The sequence below is a fragment of the Aulostomus chinensis genome, chromosome 2 (genome assembly GCF_037954235.1).
Source record: "Aulostomus chinensis isolate RoL2024-O1b breed Wild chromosome 2, RoL_Achi_v1.0, whole genome shotgun sequence".
NCBI lineage: Eukaryota > Metazoa > Chordata > Actinopteri > Syngnathiformes > Aulostomidae > Aulostomus > Aulostomus chinensis.
The window spans coordinates 11,815,572-11,839,348 of NC_141321.1; the positions used below are offsets into that span (position 1 = coordinate 11,815,572).

General features: G+C 43.1%; 1 long non-coding RNA gene across 1 annotated transcript; it reads right to left on the minus strand.

Moving 5' to 3' along the window:
- Nucleotides 1–286: 286 nt before the first annotated feature.
- Nucleotides 287–1,877, minus strand: LOC147269076 (uncharacterized). The gene is made up of 3 exons (XR_015111282.1): nt 1,399–1,877; nt 1,038–1,181; nt 287–543 (listed from the first exon to the last, which is right to left on the minus strand). It is a non-coding gene; the product is annotated as an uncharacterized LOC147269076 (long non-coding RNA).
- Nucleotides 1,878–23,777: the final 21,900 nt, after the last annotated feature.

A 23,777-nucleotide genomic window follows, 5' to 3' on the forward strand; every position in this document is an offset into this window, starting at 1 on the left:
TGTCGGTCCCGCGAAAATCAAGATGAGCAAATTCAGGATAAGTGTGACATTGCTCAAAACGTGTAATCTGCCTCTCAAATCCTCACATTTAAGTGTCTCAGAGACGAGTTTTACCTCCTGCGTGACTTTTTCTTACTCCATTATAAGAAAATAGGCAATAGGCATCATAACAACATCCTCTGCCCTTAGACCCTCACATCGACTGAGGAAAAACTCAGTCGAAAACCCTTTTAACACGGAAAAATCAGAGAAACCTCAGGGTGAGCAACAGAGGAGGGCTCCAGGAGGGACAGACGTGCAGTAGATGTTGTTACAGACAAGAAAACAGTTTATAGCAGAATGTGGGAAACATGTAAATGTTCACAACAACTGAAGAAGGAAGCTTCTGGTAGGCAAGGAGAGTGGGCCAGCTTAATGGGGGGACTGGATGGCAGACTGGTCCATGGGAGGGGAGCACAGGCCGGTTTAAAAGCAGGGGAAAAGGGGAGGTTAGGGGGGTGATGCAGGCAGCAGTTGGTGCAGAGAGATGGAGCTCCAGTGGATCTGTGGAAACACAGAGAGACTGTGAGACACCACGGCCAAACTACAAAGTGCAACAGGTAATGGTAATGACAGTTCCAAAATGTGTGGAGAGGAGAGGAGGAGAGAGGGGGAGAGGAGAGGAGAGGAGAGGAGAGGAGGGAAGGGCTCCATGTAACCTGATGTGTCCCCCAGCAGTCTAAGCCTGTAGCAGCATAGCTATCAATGGTTCAGAGCTACCTGAACCAGTCCTGACTGAAGGCTCTGTCATAGAGGAAAGTCTTAAGCCTGGACTTAAATGTAGTTAAAGTGTCTGCCTCTCTGACCCATGGAGAGAGCTGGTTCCATAGTAGAGGAGCCCGGAAACTGAAGGCTCTACATCCCAGTCTGTTTTTAGAGATACTGGGAGTCACAAACAGACCTGCATTCAAATAGTCAGACATTTTGTTGGGTTTATTTTTTACCTTTTGCTGTTGTTAACCATCAATCGCTGTTAGCTTCATGCAAAAACTACGTACCTGAGAGGAGGAAGAAACGTCTCCACGAGATCAAGACGCCAAACCGTGAGGTCTTGAAAGGCAAATGAAACCTTTTAGGGTGAAGTGACACTTGAAGATGAAAGTCTTGATGTCCTGACTTTTGATGGATCACTTGGCACCTTCCTGTGGTAAAAGACAGCAGACGTTTCCAAAATGCTGACCATGACTCAGCTAAACTAATAGAACAGGATACAAAGCTGACAGTAGTAGCAGTTGATTCTAAACTCATCAGAGTTGTTGTTCTTCCAGGATATATATTTTGTTTTGGCTCAGCTGCAGCTGAGCTTTGTTTCACATTTTGTAACAACTGAAGGAGCAACATGACAAATGAGACAATTACCTGGAGTCAAGGATGGCCTCGTCTCTGCCGTCCTCTAGGAGACGCCGCAGCTCCTCCTGCCCTGGACCCATCTCAACATCGGCCCAGGGCCTCTGAAATACACCCTAGTGGTGGTTTTCATCTAATGCTCCTCCTCCAACCCTCATCAGCAGTCTTGAGCTGAAGTTGGGAGGCACTTTCTGCTCTTCCACTGTTGCCCATTTTTTGCTTTTTTTTTTTTTTTTCCTCCACTGGAACAGCCTCCCAGTGGTCATTAGATGGCGGCAGGCGTCGTTGACCTCTAGTGGCGTGCACAGACTCTCGGAGGAGCAATGGTGAAAAAGAAACAAAGAGGATTTCTCTCTTGTGGAGAGTTATGGGAATATTTAGAGTCACCAGAGGGGCACTTTGCAAACGGGAAGAGCACTTCGGTATAATTTTGGGCCAACAAGGACGCATTGACCTGTCACATTAGAGCCAAACAAATCCTCATGAATGGGTGCGCGGGGCAGAAAAGGGCCAGTTTAAGTTGGCTACCTTTTTAATCTATTTGTGAATGTTTACAACTCCTCAAGTTTTGATTGATCATTTGGTTGCAGGGGGAAAAAAATGGACCTCTGACTACGGCCCTCAGCTCTTGTTGCTGACCAGACATGCTCCATCAGCCGGGGAAACCTGTGGGCAACGGCTCTGTGCTCATATTTCGTGCACACAGATGGGCTGGAGAGCGAGCAGGGCTGTGTGGGTCAATGAGGCTCTACAGTGAAGTAAGATTTTAACTGCCCTCTATACTGTAGTAATAAAGACTGAAAATCAATATGACCACCATTGTTGAAACATGATACGCTTACATTATAGGGTTTGATTATGGAGACAAACTCAAGTGCCTCTATGGGGTTGTCTGATGACACCATACTGAAATAAATTCACAGTTTTGCCAGTTGTTGCTTTTTTTTCAGAGACGCTTGTGATACGTTTATATTTCATTCAAAGCTATGTTCTGTCCCTGAGCTCTGATTGCTGGTTGCCCTTGCGAGCAAGATGGATAACTAACTTCATGAAGTGAGAATGGACAGACATCAGGCTGTCAAAGTGTCCACTGGGACCTCCCTAGGACCACCTATTGGACCTGTGACATCCACCGCAATCACAGCATGTCCTGCTGGCTGGTAGGAGCCTCTAGGACCCCCTGCAGCAGGATGGAACACCTGTCTCACCTCAAATGTGTCAGACATCTGCTGGCTGGATGTGAATACGACAGTATGACTGATTGCTTTGCTTGTCTGCCGAGAGATTTATGTCATTAAAAAAAAAAATAAAAAGAGCCACAGCAAACTCCCTGTGAGGTCACACAAGAACATTAGCGGGGAGCAGGACGAGTGGTGAGGAGGCTCAGGACGTGATGTGTGAGGAGCCGAGTTTTCCACAAAGACATTGCTCTGAAAAACTGTGTCAGCCATGATAATTTTACTGTACAATCCACAAAAGGCGGGTGATGTGGAAACTCCACCGCCATGAATTTTTCCAGCGGTTCATTTCACACAGCCGTTGATTCAGCGCCACTACAGCCTCCGTCGATCTGTTCTCCCCATACTCTTATATAGACAACGGGGTGTATAATATTCCTAGCTTGAAAGCACTGTGTAAAAGAGCTACTGGGAGTTGAGGCTGTGCAAGAAAAGCCAAGGCACAGAGGGGAGTCGTGAGCGCAGCATGGCGAGTACGTGCTGCGTCTAGGAAGGCAGGTCGCTCTACTGATCACTCATGGCAGCTTGAAAACAGTTCTGTCTGACATGGAGCTCCTGCTTTCCTGCTGCTAGAGAAGACAACTGCCGCTTTTGATCATGGAGCCTTTTTTTCCTTTCTGAGTGAGAGCAGAGTGGAGAGCACTTCCCTCTGCAGGGTCGGTCCTCAACAGATCGTACTGTAACGATCCATTTGAGAATCAGATGCATATATACATATATATATATATATATATATATATATATACACCATTTTCAATGCCCCCTCTCACCTGTAAAAACCTGATCAAAAACTTACAGCTAGTTATTTTTTAGCCTTTCTCCCTGCCATTTTTCTTCTCCTCTGAGTCTTAACAGTCCACATTCACTGCTTGACTCTAAAGGCCGGTCACGATGAAGTGGTGCTTCAATGGGGGCGCTGTCCTTCCCGTCCCTCAAATATGTTCTGCCAAAAACCAAAATGTTGACAAGTAAGAAAAATAATCTGCTAGCGCAACACGTATATGAGATTTTGTCGAAAAAAAAAAGATGAAATGGTTTTTAAGAAGAGCCCCTCTGTCTTACTGAAACACAACTAGTCGACTGGTTTTGTCTCATTTTGGTGTTTTCGGACACAAAAACAGAGAAATACACTCGACAAGACTGTTTTTGTTTTTATTTTGCAATGTACTGTAGACCGGCAGGAATCAGCAGGGTTAATGAGAGCCAGTGTAGAAGAGTGAGAGGATGGATGGATGGATGGAGGGAGGGATGGGTGGATGGCCTTGATCCGAGCCATGAGTCGAGGCAGGTGGAGAGAGGAAAAAGATGGTGTGAACATAAAGAGAGAAATGAGACACTGGTGGGTGAGACTGGTGAAAGCTGGTCAAGGGTGAGATGAATGACCAGGAATAACTACAGGTGTCATCACCCAGAGGACATCACAGTGAAGAAGAAGACAGAGGAGGATGACAGGGATTCCAGAGTGATAACAGCACAGAGGAACAGACTCTGCAGTTGTCATCTTCTAGAGTATCGCTGGAGAGATTTTTTATCTTTGACCTGTTGCTCTTGGAACCATGTTCATTATTTCAACATTTCATATTATTATATGATTGGAAAAAAAGGGTAATATGAGGTTTGATTATGATCTTCGACATCTCAGGACAAACAAAAGGAAAGGATTAGTTTTGGATAATCAGTCCGTCTCATCTTTTGGGTTTTAATTTAGTGTAATTGAATTTCTCCTGCAGTTCCAAGGCAGCAGCTCTCGTTATCGTGTCCTTTGTTATTCATTAATGCAGCTGCCTGTTTCTAGCTGCTCCGGATACCGTCTGGAAAAGGTTTTGTTAGTGACCAACACAAAGAGAGGCTACGAAGAAAAATAAAAGACACAATGTAAAAATATTCTCACAAGTTCTTGGGAGTGCTGGTATTAGTTATGGAGATGAGTTGGTAATTGGAGTTCTCAGACACTTGAGGTAATTGCCTTGATCTGACTTTGGCAGAGCTAATTTGCCTGATAATTTGAAGAGGCAGAATGAATTGCATACACACACACGTGCGCGCGCACACACACACACACACACACACTCAGGTCAGCAGTTCACTGGGTTAATGATGGCGATGACTGTGACCTTGTGAGCACAGTCTGAGCGAGGAGCGAGAACTCAAGAGGCCATGTTGGATATCAGGCAAAAAGTCTATTTGCAACTTCCTGGAATGTCTCTGCGTTACACAGCCTTTTATGACATGAGAAATGTAATTCAGTCTTCATGAATGGAACATGAAGGTGTGACCCACCACACACACACACACACGTACTTAGTACGTAAGTTGTGTGTCTTCTTGTTTGGCTTTCAAAGAGGTGTAAGTTGTCAAAAGAGCACCAGACTGTTGTACCTCGGGCTTGTATATAATTTTTGGTTGCTGTAGTAAAAGCGTCTTTTTTTGTTCCACTCTGTTTTTCAAGTTGGGGGGGGGGGGGGGCAGTGAGATAATAGCTACAGACTTCCTCCTGTGGCCTAAAAAGAGAAGCAAGCCCAGCAACCACTTTGCAGACAAAATCTTCCATAGGATCCCACCATTCCCAAGGAACGAGAGAGTTCTTGGTTGTGGAAGCAGGATCTCTACAGTTCCGAGCGTACCTGTCTACACATGGTCTCACCCCTACTCGTCCAAGACCGACGTTTGGTCAACTCCCCCAGATGTCCACAGCCGACGTTGAAGGTTCCCCCTCTGCATTGCATGGTTGCATCTCTGACATTCTCATTATTTCAACCAGCAAGGCAGGACTCTGCCCTACAATTTTGCATTCTGTCTGGTCTAATTTTCTTACTTATCTAATATTCTTTGTGTAGTTAGGGTTGGGGTTAGGGAATCGGGGCGAGACCGTGTTGCCTGGATGGCTAATCCCCTTTCATCAAAATCCAAAAATGAGGGATTTGCATTCAAATCTATTAGATTGCCCTCTACGTTGTCAAGCGAGGGGGAAACCTCAATGTCGGCTGTGGATGTCAGGGGGGAAAATATTGGTCTTTGACGACTAGTGGAGAGACCACGCTGTATGTGTGTGTGTGTGTGTGTGTGTGTGTGTGTGTGTGTGTGTGTGTGTGTGTCAACAGTAATAAGTCATGCCAGCTACTTGCTCCAGGGTGTGACACTGAGTTACACGATGGGATAAAAAATTTGTTGATGCACAAAAGGAAGTTGACGTGTCACAGCAGCTGGAGGACCTTCCACAAAGACTATATGCCAGATGTGGTTGTGTGCAGATATATAGAAGTACACACATGGGTTGTAAGGTAGTATTGTCTTACTACACAAGGAGTACCGATGAACATGACAGATAATTGCACGTGATGACGTGACCGTTTGAATCCAGCTTCCTGGCCCCAGCCGGTTCCCACTTCCTCCCTTTGACTAGACTTTCCAGTGGTTCTTTTTTAGTGATTTTGCCTGAGATGGTTGATGTCTGTTGTGTTGAGCCTCTAGCTTTCCCGCATGTGTTGTAACCTTTGGTTTCGGAAGGTTTAAAACTTAATTTAATAAAATAAAAAATATTGCGTTCAAAATTCCCATTCCGATTAATTAGAACAATATTAGAAGAAAAGTTTTGTTGGGTCATGAAGTGAGCATTAAGAGACTGAAATGCAGCTGCCACAGATAGAATTTTATTAAGACATAATGAGATCCAATATTGATACTAGGGCCTGGAATACTGGTACTTCCTGGTGTCCTGAAATCCTGGAGCCTTCTTTGTCGGTGTGCAGCATGTACAGTAGATATGTTCATCAGGAATCATCATCGTCAAGAGTGTTGAAATCGTTAGGCCCCCTGGTAGAGATGAGCACTTGCACTAGCTTGTGCATTCCAGCTCCTCTAGAAATAGATTTTAAATCGATTTTATAACTTTTTATAGAGGGACACTCATGCCATTATGAATGCTTGCAGTACTTTGCTACGAGTAATACTTTTATAGGTTATTAAATACTATCTTCTAAATGATTCAAACTAAGGTCATATATCTAATTCTTCATTTATTGTGGTTGAACATTAGAAAAAGAGAGGATTAGTGGTGAGTTTATATTCTCACCAACTCATCATCTTGAGATAGTGTTTGTCTACATTACATATCTCACAACAGCAGCCATAAAATAAACAAGATAATGTCTGGGTTTTCTGGGTTCATGTTTGTTGAATATTTAAATTCCATTTTTCTCTTAAGCCTTTCGAAAAGTCTGCTCTGTGACACCTGGTTGATCGGAAATGGACCTGGAGGTTCTGATTGGAAAAAGAAATCTCTTTGCGGAGAGGTTAAAAAGGAATTAATTGGTAGATAAGGGTTACTTCATTAATAAAAGCTAATTACTTTTTTTCCTCTATAGTGTGTGAGATCCTTTCTTAATATGATTTGGGTTGAATGCGTTTACCGTGGGTGACTGAAAGTGAGGCTCCGCATGGAAGATAAAATTCCTGCAACATTGTCAGCAATATTCCAGGTTGTTGACTGACCGAGTGTTTTTGATGGTGAATATTTTTTTCTCCACTGCTTTTATTCCTCTATAGGTTCTCTTTATCTGGTCCAGTTTTTAAGGTATATTCTTTTAGGAAAACATCTTGATAACAAAGCATTAAACTATATATATATATATATATATATAGTGTGAATGGTTGTCTGTCTCTATGTGTTGGTGTTGTGATGGACTGGTGACCTGTCCAGGGTGAACCCCGCCTCTCGCCTGAAGGCTGCTGGGATAGGCTCCACCCCCCCACATGACCCTTAACAGGATAAGTGGAAGAAAATGGATGGATGGATGGATCTTTTGTTTTGTTTGTACCTCTGGACAGTCCATTGCTCCAACACTAATAAACATGCTGCATTTGTAGAAAGCAACAATTTGCCTACTCTCATGTTGATATGATTAATTAAAAAAATGAAAAATATCAGTTTAAGGTAGATTTAGAGCAGATAAAACATATGTGATTAATCATGAGTAAACTATGGACGACCATGCGATTAATCGGATAATTTTTTTTTAAATTGACTGACAGGTCCATATATATATATATATATATATATATATATATATATATATATATATATATATATATATATATATGTATATATATGCAAAATCCCTCTGAGGGTTCAGCAAGCCAGACAACAATTTCATGGAAGAATGTATCAACTAGAAAATCCATTACAGTTTAATAAATGGCCTCTTGTAACCTTGAGCAAATCTGCAAAATTTGAAGACATAACATAATAAAAGCAGTCATTTGAGAGAGCCAGCTCAGTCGTTCAGTAAGGGTGTATATTTAAATTAAAATTTGCTGGTGTGGGAGATTGGGGCACAATGCATATTCAAATGCTAATTCCAGGCATTTGTCCACGAAGCAGTGGCCCATTTAATTTGACTTTGTGTGGAACTGTACGCAGTAGCAGTGTAGGCTGAGGTAACGGAAATTAAATGTTCACAAGATGATGCAACAGAAATGTATATGTGGGAAAAGACTGATGATAATAAAAAAGCAAGAGCTGAACATTTCTTTTGAAGTTCCTTCATAACCAATCAACAATGGCAGCTGTTCTACATTGTTTCGGCTGATGGAAACACAATGAAATTTGAAATGATTGTCTTGTTTTGCATGTAATCCAAAGCAATATTGTTTCCTCACTTTGCCTGCGACCCAACGCAGGAGTCTGCACAAGCCTGTTGGTCCTGAGAGGCTCCAGCTTCATACGTGTCTCGCGGTATAACCGAGCTGGTGTTTAAAGTTTTAAAATCTTCAGAATTTTGAGGAAAAATACAATTGATACGTACTGATGTTGTAAATTATTTAAATTTCAAGAGGGTGTAATATATTGGTAATAAAATAGGATCTAGCTTGAACAGCACTACAAAAAATGTATTATGATGCCAATGATTTATTGAAGAATTTGTGAACTGACAACAGAACAAGCTGAAATTAAAACTGCAAATGCATCTTTTGAACAATGCATGTGTTTCCCTGTTTTAGTAAGGCCACAAATGTATTAACTGTTTTTATGAATACAGATGAAATAGACACGGCATTTTCTCAGCACATACCCACATTGAGTAACATGTATGCACATACAAAGGAAGGTGTTGCGCTCTGTGTGAGTGTGCGTGTGCATGTGTGTGTGTGAGTGCACATTTCTGAACACATTCAGGTGTATCTATGTGTGTCTGCCCACTGGTGGCTGATAAATCGGCCTCCAGATGTGTGCGGAGCCTATCTCTGGCTGTGAGGAATATTAGCTTACCCTGCTACTTCATCATGGCGAGGCAGCTCTGACAGAAACCCTGACACAGAAACCTCCCCTCCAAGGGAAGAGTGGACAGCTTGGGCATAATTAGAATTAATGCCGAGATGTGGAATAAGGAAATGAGCCATTACAATACAGAACAGCTCTTCATTCCAATTTTATGCTTGGCTCGTTGAATTTCATGGGTAATAATGGATAGGCGAGGACGCCGATCAGTGCTGCTTGTGATGACAGATATGGATGCACTGTTTCTTTATGCTCCTGTGGGCAGAAAAATGAGCTCAGGGAGAAATATAGAAAATGACAGAGAATGCTTATTTTCATTGATCTTGTGTAACTATTGACACAGACCAAGTCATAAATACAAGAAAGTTTCCAGTTCTGCCCTGAGTTTATGATCAGAGCTGAAACAGTTAAAAGTGAGAAGACACGAACGACACCGTCTTAGCTGTGCATTGCTGATTTCAAGCTAAATGATTCCAAAGCTACAGTCGCTGTACATGACATAAATACTTAAATCCACTGACCCTGCTGTGGGTTTTCTTTTCCTTTAAAAAAAATTAAATGAATCAATAATGTGATCGATGACATAATGAGCCTTTGATATTTCTTTCACAAATCAGTTTAACCAGAAGTCTGCAGCTCCCTCACGGAGGCTGATTCCTCACACATCTGGATACATGGCGAGATGAGGTTGTTGACGTGGTTGATGAATGTTATACAAACATTCAGGCTCATGAAATATTCTGTAATCTGTTTCCGTATGTGTTCACTATGAAACTGTTACTTATTGGTTTTTTTTGGACAGTTTGATGATGTGACTCTGTCTCATCAGAGGCGTGTTGTGGTTTTGGTGACAGAGCAACGCAGAGGAAGAAGTGAATGAACCCCAAAATAAAGATATAGTCACATACTGATGCGCCCTTTCCACATACGCACGCCTGGAGACTGTCATTTAGCATGTTATACGTAGTGTGGTTCTACAAGCTGATGGCAAAGCTTAATTTTCCCCAGTGAGACACTGATTGTTACAACTGCAGAGAAACAAAAGCCTGTCAACTTGCTTTTGCTAACACGTCGTCCACAATCTCTGAAATCCACAGCAGAAGTTCAAATCCTGCAATTTATGCGAGGTAAATACAGGAACCATGTCTGCGTGTGGAGAAGAGGAGGAAGTGCCACATAGATTTCTGATGACCGTTGCTACGACGGGCTGTGTTTGTAGAAAACTGTATCTTACACATTAAATTCAGAACATGCGGATGCATCTGTGAAAGTGCGCTTCACTCAGCTGGACACCTGTCTGCCACTGTCATGTGTATCTACCAGCTGCTCATCCTCTCACTAGTATTCAACCACCCACTCACCCAGCCAGGAAAACAATAAAATATCATCGTACACAAAATCCATCAAGTTATGTCAGAGATGCATGAGGTTTAGTCACATCAATGATTCAACAAGGCTGCCACAGATTTTGAAACTATTTGTTTTGCATCAAAGAGTAATTACTAACTTTCAAAGAGAAAATGCAGCCAGAAGATGGAATGATTCCCCGCAGAAGGTTAAAGTGCAGTTGACTTTTGATCGCTACCATCAATGCTTTTGATGGATATAATTATGTGCAAGCAGTGATTTGAGTTGAATTTGATTCCAGTCGTCGTTCAGTTGTCCCATTTTAATCAACTGCTTACTTGTTTTTTGAAGGGAAATGGATGTGAGACAATAAGGAAAGAGAGATCAGGGGGCGATGAAGGCAGAAGCAGCTCTGATTACTTCCCAGATTACAGTCATTTTCTTTGGTCTAGTGTTGCAAAGTGAATATTAGTCTTCTGAAAGTGGTGGACAGTGTCGATCACATTGACATGTCCACCATATTCCTGTACACGGTCATCAACACCTGCCAGAATCTCATTAAGCTCACGCTCCTGTTACTTAGTCCTTAAATCTGTCGTCACAATTTGAATGTGGACTCTTCGTTTTACATTACATCAACATCAACAGCCCTAATACAGGTGCTAAATGTATGGCTCCAGACGGTTGGTGGCAAGTGTGTTCTCTGCATTTGGTGTGTTTTCACATTCATAATGGAATGATGGGGTGGGTGAGATGCATAATCAGAACTCAAATCACAGTGCAAAGTTGCATTTGGGGCGTGAAATCGATCACACCAATCAGAGAGGAAGTCAGGCAGGAATCCAAGGAAGCCATCGGGGCTGAAGCAGGCCTGAGAGGAGGTGGAGCCACACATCTGCTCATCTGATTGATGCTTCCTTTAAGTAACACCTCACACATGACGGCACCGACCAAAGACCAGCCTCTTCTTGGTCTGTGGCATAAAGTTTTCTGGTATTCCAAAATAGCAGCGCACCATGGTTGCGCCTGACCAGCCTCATTTACATACTTAAGCACCTGTCGGCACAGGTGCAGTGGAAGTTCATTTGCTAGTTAAAGGACAAGGGCACTTGGTGTGACAACTTCATTTGCGCTGGCTAGAAACAAATGATGCTTGCTCTTGACCGAGCACCGGGTTGCACCATGCTGAAGACAGGGCCCACTTTCATCAATCAACACCCCCAAAACAAGGTAATTACAGCTTACAAAGATATGGTGTTTAGGATTCAACAGAGAAAGTTGAACATGATGTGAATAAAACCAGGCTTGCTTCAGGACCTTTCTACCGAGGAGGAACTATGGCAAGTCTACTGGGACTAAAAGCTCAGCAGACTTAAAATGAAAGCTTTTAAAGGAGCAGCACACACGCGACATTCCCCAGGAGGGAAAACATGGAGCCAGTAATTGTAGAAAAGCCTCAAAGCAGTTAATGTAGCATATTTGATTAAAATACAAGTCATGTTCACACTGACAAATTTCCACAAAAGCCCTTCAGGGATGTGTGTTACAAATTAGCATGATACATACATCACAGCAGAAGTCCCTATCTAATAAACCGCAATTAAACGAATGGATAAATAAGTAAGACTTGCAGTCCTAATTGGATCGACTGTATGCAGTCAAAGTTTAGGCATAAAAGGGAAGACATCGGCGAGGGAAACCACAGGTTAGTGACGTGAGGTGAGCTTTGCAACATCAGAGCCCATCTTTAGCAAAACAAAATGAGCTTTTTTTTAATGGATATCTTTCCGTATCCATCGACCTTTTCAGATGCAAGTCATCAAACTACGTAGACAGAAACTCTGCGAGAGTAGATGGAGGACGGTGGATCTCCGAATGAAATGCTGCTCCAGTGATTCAAACCTTGGCTGCTATTACAGGCCCTTTCACATTCTGAAAGTTTTTGTCTTGACGCTTGCAAATAATAGCACTTTTCTTTTACCGTTCTTCATTTTTAATGTCAGTTCTTTCACAGCACGGCGAGATCTTGCAGTTTAATGTTGTTATAATGGGATTGTTACAGAAACTGCCTCAATTATGGTCCTAACAGCCCAAACATTGAATATTTGCCACCAGCTGCCTCCGTATCCCAACTCATAAATATATCATTCATTTAAACTGTTTATATATTAGTAGACTACATTCAATATATTCATTTTATTTTTACATACAGATTTGCTGCATCTCTTTTACAATCCAGCAGCAGTGCAGCAGTCCATAATCCTCTCCACAATCTGCTGTTAACTCAACTTGAATGCCTAATTCACCTGCTGCTGTTGCACTGCCAATGGTAGAAATCCTCAGCATCCGTTTTCCACAGAGCACAGACGCAACGTTTCTGCTGGTCTGCACCTGTTCCCGGATTTAAGAAACCATTATTCATCTGCATGCTTCCTCTAAAACATTTTACCATCCGTAAAATCCACGATGTGCTGCACCTGCCACCATATGTTCAGATTTAAACAGTTTTGGTTTATATTTCCGATTCATAGGTGCATTATTCTAGGTTTTATAATCACTTAGCCTTTGTTGATCTATATTCCACCTTGCTCTGTTGCTCCCTGATTACCTCTGTGGATGCTAGTAGTTAGCAACTCCTGCACACATGACCAGGACGACCGCGTTTGTCACCCGAGTCATTATTTAAGATGTTCTGGCATTGTGTGTGGTGAACTGATTCTGCAAATAACACAAAAATAAGGATACTTCCTTAAATTCTACTCAAATATTTGTTCTAAAATGAAGAAGATTATGGAATGGTTTATTTATCTGTGCCTTGTATGGTTGGAAAGTTGTACATATGTAGATTATTAACACATTTTTATGTTATAATTTATCTGATTGACCACGACATGTCAGGTGACCCTATATGATCAATATATGGTCTATGTAGGTGTGTCTCATCCTGTCTGATGAAGGGCTCTGTAGCCGAAATGCCACATATATCTTGAGGTTAGATGTCAAAACCGGAAGAAAAAAAAATTGGGGGCCTGTGAAAATAATGTTGGCCTTGGTTCTCCTTCATATAGGCTCGGCCCTTTCAGTGCTGGGTCCTAACAGTCCCGTGCTGGGCACCAGAATCCCCTGCTTCAGCAAACATGCTCCAGTTTTTTCTACCATGACAAAAGGATCTATATGTGTTTTCTTTGGCATCAAGCAGCAACAAGAGAAGACAGGAGGATTTTTACCAGTGCCTGCCTTTGTGCTAAATGTCAAACAGCTATATCCTGCTGTCGGCTCCTCAACCCCAAGCCAGGAAGACTGTCTGTTGGTCGCTCTGGGGAGAAAAGGCTTTCTGGCTGCCGTCGAGTCAGCAGTGGGATGTAACAGTGGGATGCAGGATTGTGCGGCTAACTCTTGAGCTGTGCATTAACGCAGAAGTCAGTGAAGGCACCACGAAGGGGGCTGATGTCTGCTGAAAATACTGCAAAGCACGATGGAGGCCAGGCAGGAGACCCATTGTTGCTGTCCCCATGGGGTTAGATGTGTAGTCGCTGTGTGTCCACGTGTAATCACATAAACTCTCCTGAAAAGGACGCAGCCCAACACAGACAGCAGTGCCACCATTTTTATTTATTTTTGACTTTAAGCCATCATTGCATGCACCCTGACAGGCAGACTGGTCCAGCTCTGAATATTATTGTCTTAGTGAGTGTCTGTGCATTAAATGCAGTAAGACAAACCGACTGACCACTGTCTGTAAACGGTAAAAGCAGCAGGTTTTATTTGTATTCCAGTCATGAAGATGGTGACTGGTTTTATTAACAAACAAAACCCAGACAGGATTTACAGCAGCAGGATTTCTCCCCTAGTCCTTCATTACCTGTTAAGGAGCAGGGCGTGTGGGTGCTGTGAGATAAACACAAGTGCGTGCCTACCTGCTGTGCAGCCCCGGTAGCCATCATCTCCCTGACGGAGAGAGACATCACGCCAGCGCCTGAGAGCAGAACAGTTGATGTATCATCGAGTGATCATTCTGCTGTGTAGCACGATGTGAGCTATAGCTGCTCTCTGCTATAATGAAGCTCTCAACCGGAGGAGGACCTGAAGTGTTATTGCTTTTTATGTAGCCAGAGAGAAATGACACCAGTCTAATCAGATGAACATCACGATTATTTCAAACATTCATATAGGTTTTCCTATACAAAGATGTACAGTAGTGCACCGTTGCCATGCAACCTCATTGTGGCTAACTCCAGCATCCATTGTTATGTCTCCTATTCAACAATATCAATACTGTTAGCAATAAAATATATGTCTTCAACACAAGGACACTTCTGCTCCACTGCTAACAGATATACCCTATTATTCTGATGTTGTTTTTTTATATTTTCAGGTTGTCTGTCCGTCCCAGTGTCCCAGCTCAGGCACACTGGGAGAGGATTTCATCAAGTTTGATGCAAATCTCCACTGGGACACACACAACATTTCAGTGGTCAAAGGTCAAGCTCACTGTGACAGGCAAACATCTGCGCTGTGTTATTTCTAGTTACCATTCTCGCGCCTACTTGTCCGTTGAAGAGCACAAGTATTAGTAGATCTGTTCATTAAATTTGGAGCAATGAAAGGATTGATACAGACATGGTGTGTGGTCAGAGCTGAGTGTGGAATAATGGAAGAGAAACTCAAACAAATGGCAAGTACAAAAGAAAGGGACTAAGACGTGTGCTACATGGCTTAATTGGGAGAGCTGGAGCTGACAGCAGAGGTATGAGTGGCTGCAGTAATTATGAACAAAGGGACGCCAGGAGGCTGCCTCTTCATCACTTCTGCTGATTGTGCAGAATAATGAAAGCTGCACATTTCATTGCATAACAAGTGACCAATTTTTTATTCTTTTAGCAATAGTGAATGTATAATGTGATCTGCAGGATTAATGCAAGAGCTTCTTATTGTGTGTATGTGTATGTGTGTAAGTGCGGGGGGGTGAATACAAGAGACACATAAAGTGTCTCAGGGAGTTTTGTTCTTTCTGATCCAGCAGTAGCTTGTGTTGATAACCGTTCTCACACAGTTCAGGCACCACTGGGGTTCTGCTCTGCCACATGGACTTCCCTCTGTGTTAGTGATGAGAGGTTGATTCTGACCTGGGATGACAGCAGAATACCATTAACCACCTGGTGGGAGAGAAAACTGCATGAGCACTGAACCCCCAAGACTGGACCCTAAGTACAGTAGACTTGTTCTGAACAATGTGGAAATGAAGGTCATGATAACACTGACGATTGGCTCACTTTTACCATCATGATGATGGTGTGTCATGTCCATGCATGTAGTGGTGTTCTTGTTTGCCTTATGTCTGTGTTGTCTCGTGGCTTCCTGTATTATTTTGAAATTTAACTCTCCTCTCGGCAGCATTGTGGTGCAGTGGTCAGCACCGTGGCCTCACAGCAAGAAGGTTCCAGGTTCCAGTCCCAGCTCCATCACAGGATCTTTCTGTGTGAGTCTCCATGTTCTCCCTGTTCCTGTGTGGGTTCTCTCTGGTACTCCAGCTTCCTCCCACAGTCCAAAGACATCAAGAGGGGACGAGGCTGATTGATACTCTAAATTGACTGTAGGTGTGACTGTGAGTGTGTATGGTTGTCTGTCTCCATGTGTTGGTCCTGTGATGGACTGGCGATGGATGGAACTCTCCTCTCATTTCTGGTAACTTCCCTTACCCCTTGTGTGTTTCCTGCCAGTCTGATTGTCCTCCCCGCCCTGATTGTGTGCACCTATTTCCTATCACCTCATGTGTACATGTAGACTGTGTTTCCTTTTGTCTGGTGCGAGTTCGCCTTGTCCTTAATGTCCAACTGTGCTACACCAATCCATGTCTCATTCCATTGACAATCAAGTTTGTACTTTTGTTCCCTGCCTCGTCCAAGTTTGTATTTTCGTTGTTACTTTGACTTGTCAGGTTTTTATCCATGCCATGCTCCTTCCCTTATTGAACTTTGAGTTTCTTTGTTGCTTTGTCTTGTCAGATTTTCCTCTGTAGGGTGATTTTGAGTTTTGCTAGTTTAGGCTTTTTGCCTCATATGAATGGTTTTGATTTGTACTTTGTTATTCAACTTTGTTTATCTAGCACCTCAAGTCGTGTTGCGTGTGTGTGTGTGTGTGTGTGTGTGTGTGTGTGTGTGTGTGTGTGCGAGAGAGAGAGAGAGTGTGAAATCTTTTACTCTTGTTCATAGTTTAAGAATGATTTTTTTTTAAAAATAGGCTCCTGCTGTCACAAACAACTCACTATGTCCTCAGCATGATTTAACCCAGGGGTCCCCAAACTACGGCCTGTGGGCCGGATATGGCCCGTGGGCCGGATACGGCCCGCCTCCAAATTTGGCCCGGCCCCCTGAACAATACCTGAGATGCAGTTTGATTTTTTTTTCATATATGTGTATTTGCATTTGATAATAAAATTTGGCTTTTGCAATAAAATGTTCCTTCGCTATGAACTACTTTCATTATTAACTATACTGTGTGTTCACACTCAACGCCAATTCGCACTTTCACCCCCACAGTTTCCATACAGAGTCTATGCAGACGCGCGACTGACGCCAATTCAGTCGGGCGGCGCGAATGATTAATTAATTTTGCGTCGTGATTTGCGTAAGTTGAAAATATTTGACTTTGGCGAAAAATTTACATTAAGCTCGTTGAGGTTGTCCCGACATCACTCTGCTGACTGTGTCACAAGATGGACGACAAGTTGATTGTGGCTGTGTGTGGGAACGCGGTGCTTTATGACACTACGTGTAAAAATCACAAGAACAGGTTGAATATGTTGGTGTCCATACGTGAAATTCTGTCACTGATCCTGGCTAGCAGGTCGTTAAACTGGCCAGTCGTCATCCGAAAATACCGCAGGAATCAGCAGTTATCCAGACGGAGCCCCTGGAGGAGCTTGGTGAATTTCACTTGTGCTCGCCTCTAGATGGTGTTGTGAGCTCAGATACGACGGTGTTTTGTTTTCCGACGTATTTCGGCCTTCCACAGCAGGTACAATGTAACAGTTCTTTGAATATCCATGGTAAAATGGCGGGAAGAAACGTAGCTGGAAATAGTCGCGACTCGGGCAGGTGATCGAATTCGCGTTTGGTGTGAACACAGTCAGTGAGTTAACTATTTAATACACGCACAGAACGTGACAGTCTATTCCACCGTTCTGCAGTCTGTGCCCATATCTGGCATTTGGTCGTGTTATTATATATTTCCTGACTTTTTTCTGTGAAGAACCCAGAGAGGGTTTGGTAGTGTGGCTTTCTGGAAAACAGTACATTTTTACATTTAGGCACCCCTGTGATCGTCACACTTTTTCTGTTACAAACTGACATCAGAGAAGGGAAAAGTTATGTGGCCCTCACAGGAAAAAGTTTGGGGACCCTGGTTTAACCTGTTGTCAACCAAGACCACAGTGACTGGAGTGCTGCTCTTTAATACCAGATACCTCAGGCAGATATCAGCAACTATGAGCTCTAGCAGTGCAGCAGGAAATCAAGAGAGGAACATGGGTTTGGATTGGCCACACTGCAGAAACCAAACACCAACAGTGGTGGGCAGGCCCTTAGTTTGAATCCTCAACATCTAAGGAAGAGGGGCCAGCCAAAGAAAACCTGGTGCTGGTACTTGCAGGCAGAAACACAGACATGACACAGAAACAGCTTAAAGGAAAGCCCAGGATAGAAGACTTAGTCAAGGGTCTGGTCTCCTGAAAGGTGGCGCAAGGCATTCTCCCCCTCTCTCCTCTCCCCTACGGAGCAGTGTGTGAGCACACGCAGCCCTCTGACACCACCTCACAGGGCCTGTTCCTAAGCATGGCTCTCGGTCAAACGCAAGCGTCATTGCTAGTTTGAAGCCAGTGCAAATTATGTTTTCACACCAAGCGCCCTGGCCCTTTAACTGGAAAGTGAACTTACACTACCTCTGTGCCAGCAGCAGCTTAATTATGTTAACAAGACCTGGTTGGGTGCAAACATGGGGCATTGCGATTGATGCCTGATAACCTGGAAACACCGTACTCCGCCTCCTCTCAAGCTTGATTCACCTCCAGTGGTTTAATTTGTCTCAAATTTTCCCCAAATCCCTGTTGACATTTACCCAAAGCCCCGAGTGTCACTGGCATACCTGCCTATGACCGCTGAGGTCGGAGAGAATTCAGTCTGTGGTGTCGTGCGTCTGTACTGCAGAAACTGAAGTCAGTCGTTACTGAGAGAGATTTATGAAAAGGCCATGCCACCAGAGTCGTTCACCATACAGTATCTCTGCTCCTCAGTTTTCATTTAAATGCATTAAATGGTGCATTTGTGAAGCGTGTCAACCAAACACCAGACTCAGATGCAATTTGAGCAGAAGATGGAGAGTAGCAGATTCGCAATGACAGGCTCATATGGAGGTTTCGACTGCTTATGGCATCATTTGTCTCTGATACTGAATAACAATGACCCAGCAGTGACCTCTTCCACAACTCTGAACTCCCCAATCAGCTTATTGTTAAGACATTTCAAAGAACGGTCACAGTTTAACATTTCAATATTGATATGGCATTTAATCTCGAAGCAGCACTATCACACCGACATTATGGGAAATAATCCATAAACAGTCACAGTCTGAGATTATAATCCCTGCCATGACTGCCACTGATTTATACAGTTAAAGTTTAAATTCCGTAGAAAAATATCATGCGGTAACTTGCCAATGGTTAAATTGTATTAACACAATAGATATAAAAACAGTTTGGGATTTAAAACAAAACAAAAAACTCCAATTTAAATTGAAAAACTACTCCCTTCATGTACATTATTTGATAGTCTGCTGACATCAGAACACATTTTTGAGCAACTGTATTAAATTTGTTCCCATTAATTGCCATTTCATTGGAGTGGGTTCACGAGTTGAGTTCATTTCTGCTTAAGAGGATTTTGAAGTACACTATAATTAAAATTCACTCGGCCTCATTCTTTATAAATGCTTCGACTGGAGCATACAAAGTGGCCAAATGGATGACATGTTGTGTTTCTGTACACACTGCACTTGGTGCACACAGCGTGCTGGTGGACAAACAGGAAGTTTAAATGGAGCCTAATGGCTTCACGGATGGAAAATGTATGCTGTGCACACTTAGAGATGAATGTGGAGGTTTGTCTTGCTGCTTTATACACACAGGGGTAATATTGGAGAGTATTATAGGGATAAAAGGACTGAATGCATTTAAGGGAGACTGCACACTGGCATCGCAACGGCACTAGGAATGTTTTAAAGCAGAATAATATATTACATGATGTAAATCTACTCTATTCACTAATCAGTAGAGCTGCAGCTGTCTGAGAATTGTCCAGGTTGACTTGGTTTATACTGTTTCTAGATAGAAACCCCACAGATTAAAGGTTTACACACCTACATTCTCACCTAAGAGGAGCTGAAAATGATCATTCAGAGTTGTAGTACAACAGCAGCTGCAGTGTTCTGGTATCAAGTTTTGGGGGGCAACACTAACAAATAAATACAGTTTAACAATATAATAACAAAAACCTGTCAAAATACTACAAGGAATCAAATCTATTAACTGTGGTAAATGAACTTAACAGGAAGCAATGCTTGCATCCATTCATGCGTTGTTGGCTGATAGACCACGAATCCTGGTTTCATTTGCCTCACATTTTAGTTTTACCTCAAAGGAGTTTGTGCACTATGACATTTTATTGTTTCAGCGGCGAGCAGAGGAGGGGTGGTTGAGTGATGCTCAGAGGATGAGCAGCTACTTTGACGGAGGGCCCCGGCAGCTGACAAGAACTGACCATGTCTAATCTTCACTCTCGTGTTGTTACATCCCGGTTAGCAAGAGGAAGCAAGCAGCATAAACCAGAAAGAAATGGGAAATTAACTAGAAATTAAAAGCAATAGGTAGACACACAAGTCAAAAACCAATTAAGCCCAAAAGAGAGTTTTCCTTGGGAAGGCTTTATCTACTTAAATGATTATAAATGAACCAAAGGAAGCAGAATCCTCTCTTTTTCTGCTGAGGGAAAAACAACATCAACTAGAACAATGAAACTGTCTAGGGCAGTCAGGACGGATATAAGACATGTCTTCTGTTCCATGAGGAAGGATTAGAGGGTTAGTGAGGTAACTTCAGGGCCTACTTCTGATCTAAGAAGGTCATTGACTTCCTTCTGTCTCTCAAGATGATGGCATACGCAGACCTAAGCTGCTCCAGAGCAGCTGAAAGCTAAGATACAAGGTCAAAAAATGTTCAAGCTCCTCCCATTGATCAATCGCGCCTGAAGGATTATGTTGTCACCATTCATCCTGTGTACAATCTGACACCGGTGTGCAGCTCATGGGAGATTCTCTCAGGAGTCTGACAGACAAACCCTTCAGTTCATCCTGATGAAGTATCTGTAACCATGCATTGATTTCTGTCCTGCGTGTTCTAGCATGTAAGACATCAACCTGGCAGTTTGTGTCTTAAAATTATCTGCAGCTTATTTTCCTGATATGTGGGTCCATCCATGAGAGCGTTCCCAGTCAGACACTCCTTTTTCCAATTAGTCCCATATCACATGAATGCAGCATAAGAACAAACTAGTAGCAACCAAATGTGCAATGTAGCGAGTCGTTCACATGATAAACTAGCTGCCCAGACTCCACCCTTGTTGGCTGCTTTGACTGGTGGACAGGACGGGTGCTGCTCCAATCAGCAGTTAGGAGTCGCCACATCAGGAAGAGAGGGGATTGTTTACAACTGAAAACACACACATCTATAGGACAGGCACGAGGTGCGTCCCAGCATGCGTCTGGGGAAGCTTGCTATTATGGTAGCATCCCATCCAGCCAGAGGAGGAGGAGTTGATGTTTAAATGAACAATGTTTTGAGATGATTTTGTACTCTTATTAATGGTGGTTGGATTTTTCCTCTAGTAACAAGGATTTCTTGAGACTAGCTTGTACTGCCAATCCCACTGAGCTCTGCTCATCCTCCATAAACAAACATTACATGTATGAGGGCAGCAATTGTCAGTCCTCAAAGTCAAATAGATCGAGCGTGCACAGGCCCGCCGCAGTCCAGTGGTTCAGTCACCATGGACACTGAGCCTCAGGAGTTCAAAATCCAAACCGAAATACAGAAATTGTTGTTAGAATATTTATTTGGAATAATTGAGGAAAAAGAGAAAATGGAGGCAAAAGCTCAATAGAGATTATCATGCTACGAGTGGGGGTTGGTTTACACTGTTAATCCTGTCGCAATCTAATCCTATCTGTCCGTGGTTCTGTTTAGCAACATGTGTCCTGAGATTACATGATCCACATGACAACACATGAACCAAATGACACACATTTTTACACTCGGGCACAAGTACACTTAATTAGTTGTAGTTTGGCACACACACCTGATTACAAGAAGATTCCATTACATTTTGGGGAAGATCAGTCAAAGCGCCACCTGCTGGCAACAGGAAGTTACTTGTAACACTTTGATGTCGTCATAGTAGGTCAACCAAATCTTACCTCTCTCCAGTTAGATCAGAACATGATGTGTCACTGGGAAAACTGGGAGGTTTCATTAAAGAGTGTTACCATTGTGAGGAGGGATGATTTTGCTATTTCACCACAGAACAGGAAACTGTAGTACTTGCACCACCTAGTGGTTACAGGAAGTCAACCTGATGTAACAAACGTCACTTGATCAAAATGACACTTGCTGCGTCCGAATTGCGGAGTAGTTTGTATCGTAGGTCTCAGAGTAGGTCGTAGGCTGTCCGAAACCACAACTAGCGTGAGTAGCGACCTACTTCGCGACCTAAATTCCAGCCTAAACACGCCCACACTGTAGGTCGCTTCAGGTGCATCCTACGGAGCAACCTACGGCCCCCACGGACTTCTTCTTCATCCCCTAAAAACGTGTGGACCCGCAAGCCAAGATTGCGCCACCAACAGTCTCCCATTCTTATGCAACACCAACATTTACAGTCATTGTTGATGACTAAAGGCGTGTTTACACCAAACGCGACACGGTGTGAACACACCTTTACAGGTGCGTTAATGTGCTTAATAATAGAGAAGACTAGATGGTAATGCCTGTGACCAAAGCACAACTGAAGCACTTTTGCGCTTCCTATGGGCTTTTCCTTAATTAAGTCTAAATTCTTGCTTGTGTTGTACGTCGCTTTGGACAAAAGCGTCTGCTAAATGAAATTGTAGAATTGTAGAATTGTAGAATGACTGAAAGGTGCGTTCAGAGTGGAGTGCAGTACGACAGTCAGGCCAGCAGGTGGGGCTTACGTTGGTGCTGTCTATCTATTTGTGGTATCTGTGCTCTGCCAGCAGAGGTCGTGCTTCACCACCAATCGTCTTGGATGCCCGAATGGTGCTGCCGTGTTCAGGTTGTAGGAGTGGGCTGTAGCGGTAGCGTGGGTTGCCTCTTGGCAATTCGGACGCAGCAACTGAGTTGTTTTTACCTGATGCCCAGCAACACAGTATATCGTCCATGTGTGTTCTGTAGCGCCACCTAGTGGACACATGAAGTTATATCGATGCCACAGTGCAGCGTTAGTGTACAGTTTTATCTCCCCCTCGCTGTAAGCAACAGCCACACACTGGCCATCACACAAGGCACACAAACATAGTGTAATCTGTGGGTTCATTTTGGTGAACCAGGGGCATACAAAAATAATTCAGCAAAATAAATGAAATCGATATAAATTTGCTCAGGCGGAGCATGTTTTTGCAAGCTCAGTTAAAAAAAAAAAGGAGATTCTTTTTTTTTTTCTCCCTGTAAATGTCATGTCAGGCCTTTAATTTCTACCAGTAACTTCTGGGTATTGCAATGCCTCCTCGTGAGTTGTGAGTGCCAGTGCTGAGTCACATGATTAAAGAAGGGTGACTCATAAAACAGTGCACACTATTTTGTTTCATTCTGGGATGACTATTTTACCTCTGATTGGGCTACAGTGAGTGTTTATTGGAGCATTTGGAAAAGACAGATAAGAGTTCATTCCGCTAAGGATGTTTGGTGTGTGCATGAATGTGTATGTGTGTGTGTGGTAGAAGGTGTGTGGTGGAGGATGTGCAACAGCGACAGGACGAAAGAAAAAAAGGTTGTGCAGGTTCAGGCACTTAACAGCACAAACAATATCATAGCTTGATTATATCTGGTGAGAGTATAATGGCAGATAACACACAAACACACCAAATTTCTCCTGTGAGTCTGAGCAGTCGCAGCACCAAAATGACATTTTTACATGAATCAAACAGGTAACAAAATGAAAAGCTAAAGAAAGAGGTCAGGTCGGGGTTTCAAAGCTCAGCCTCTTCCGTCAATGTGTCAAAGTGTTTTTGAGCAACACACTGAAATTCTGACTCCTGAGGACAAGGATTATATTGCTGAGTGCATCTGAGAGTTTGTAAACTGACAATTTTGGACAGATGTGCTGTCGTCGTCGTTGTTGGCTAAAGAGCGCCATTAGCTTCAAGCGAAACACACCAAGCCGGCTCCCTCTGCAGTCTGGTGTCAA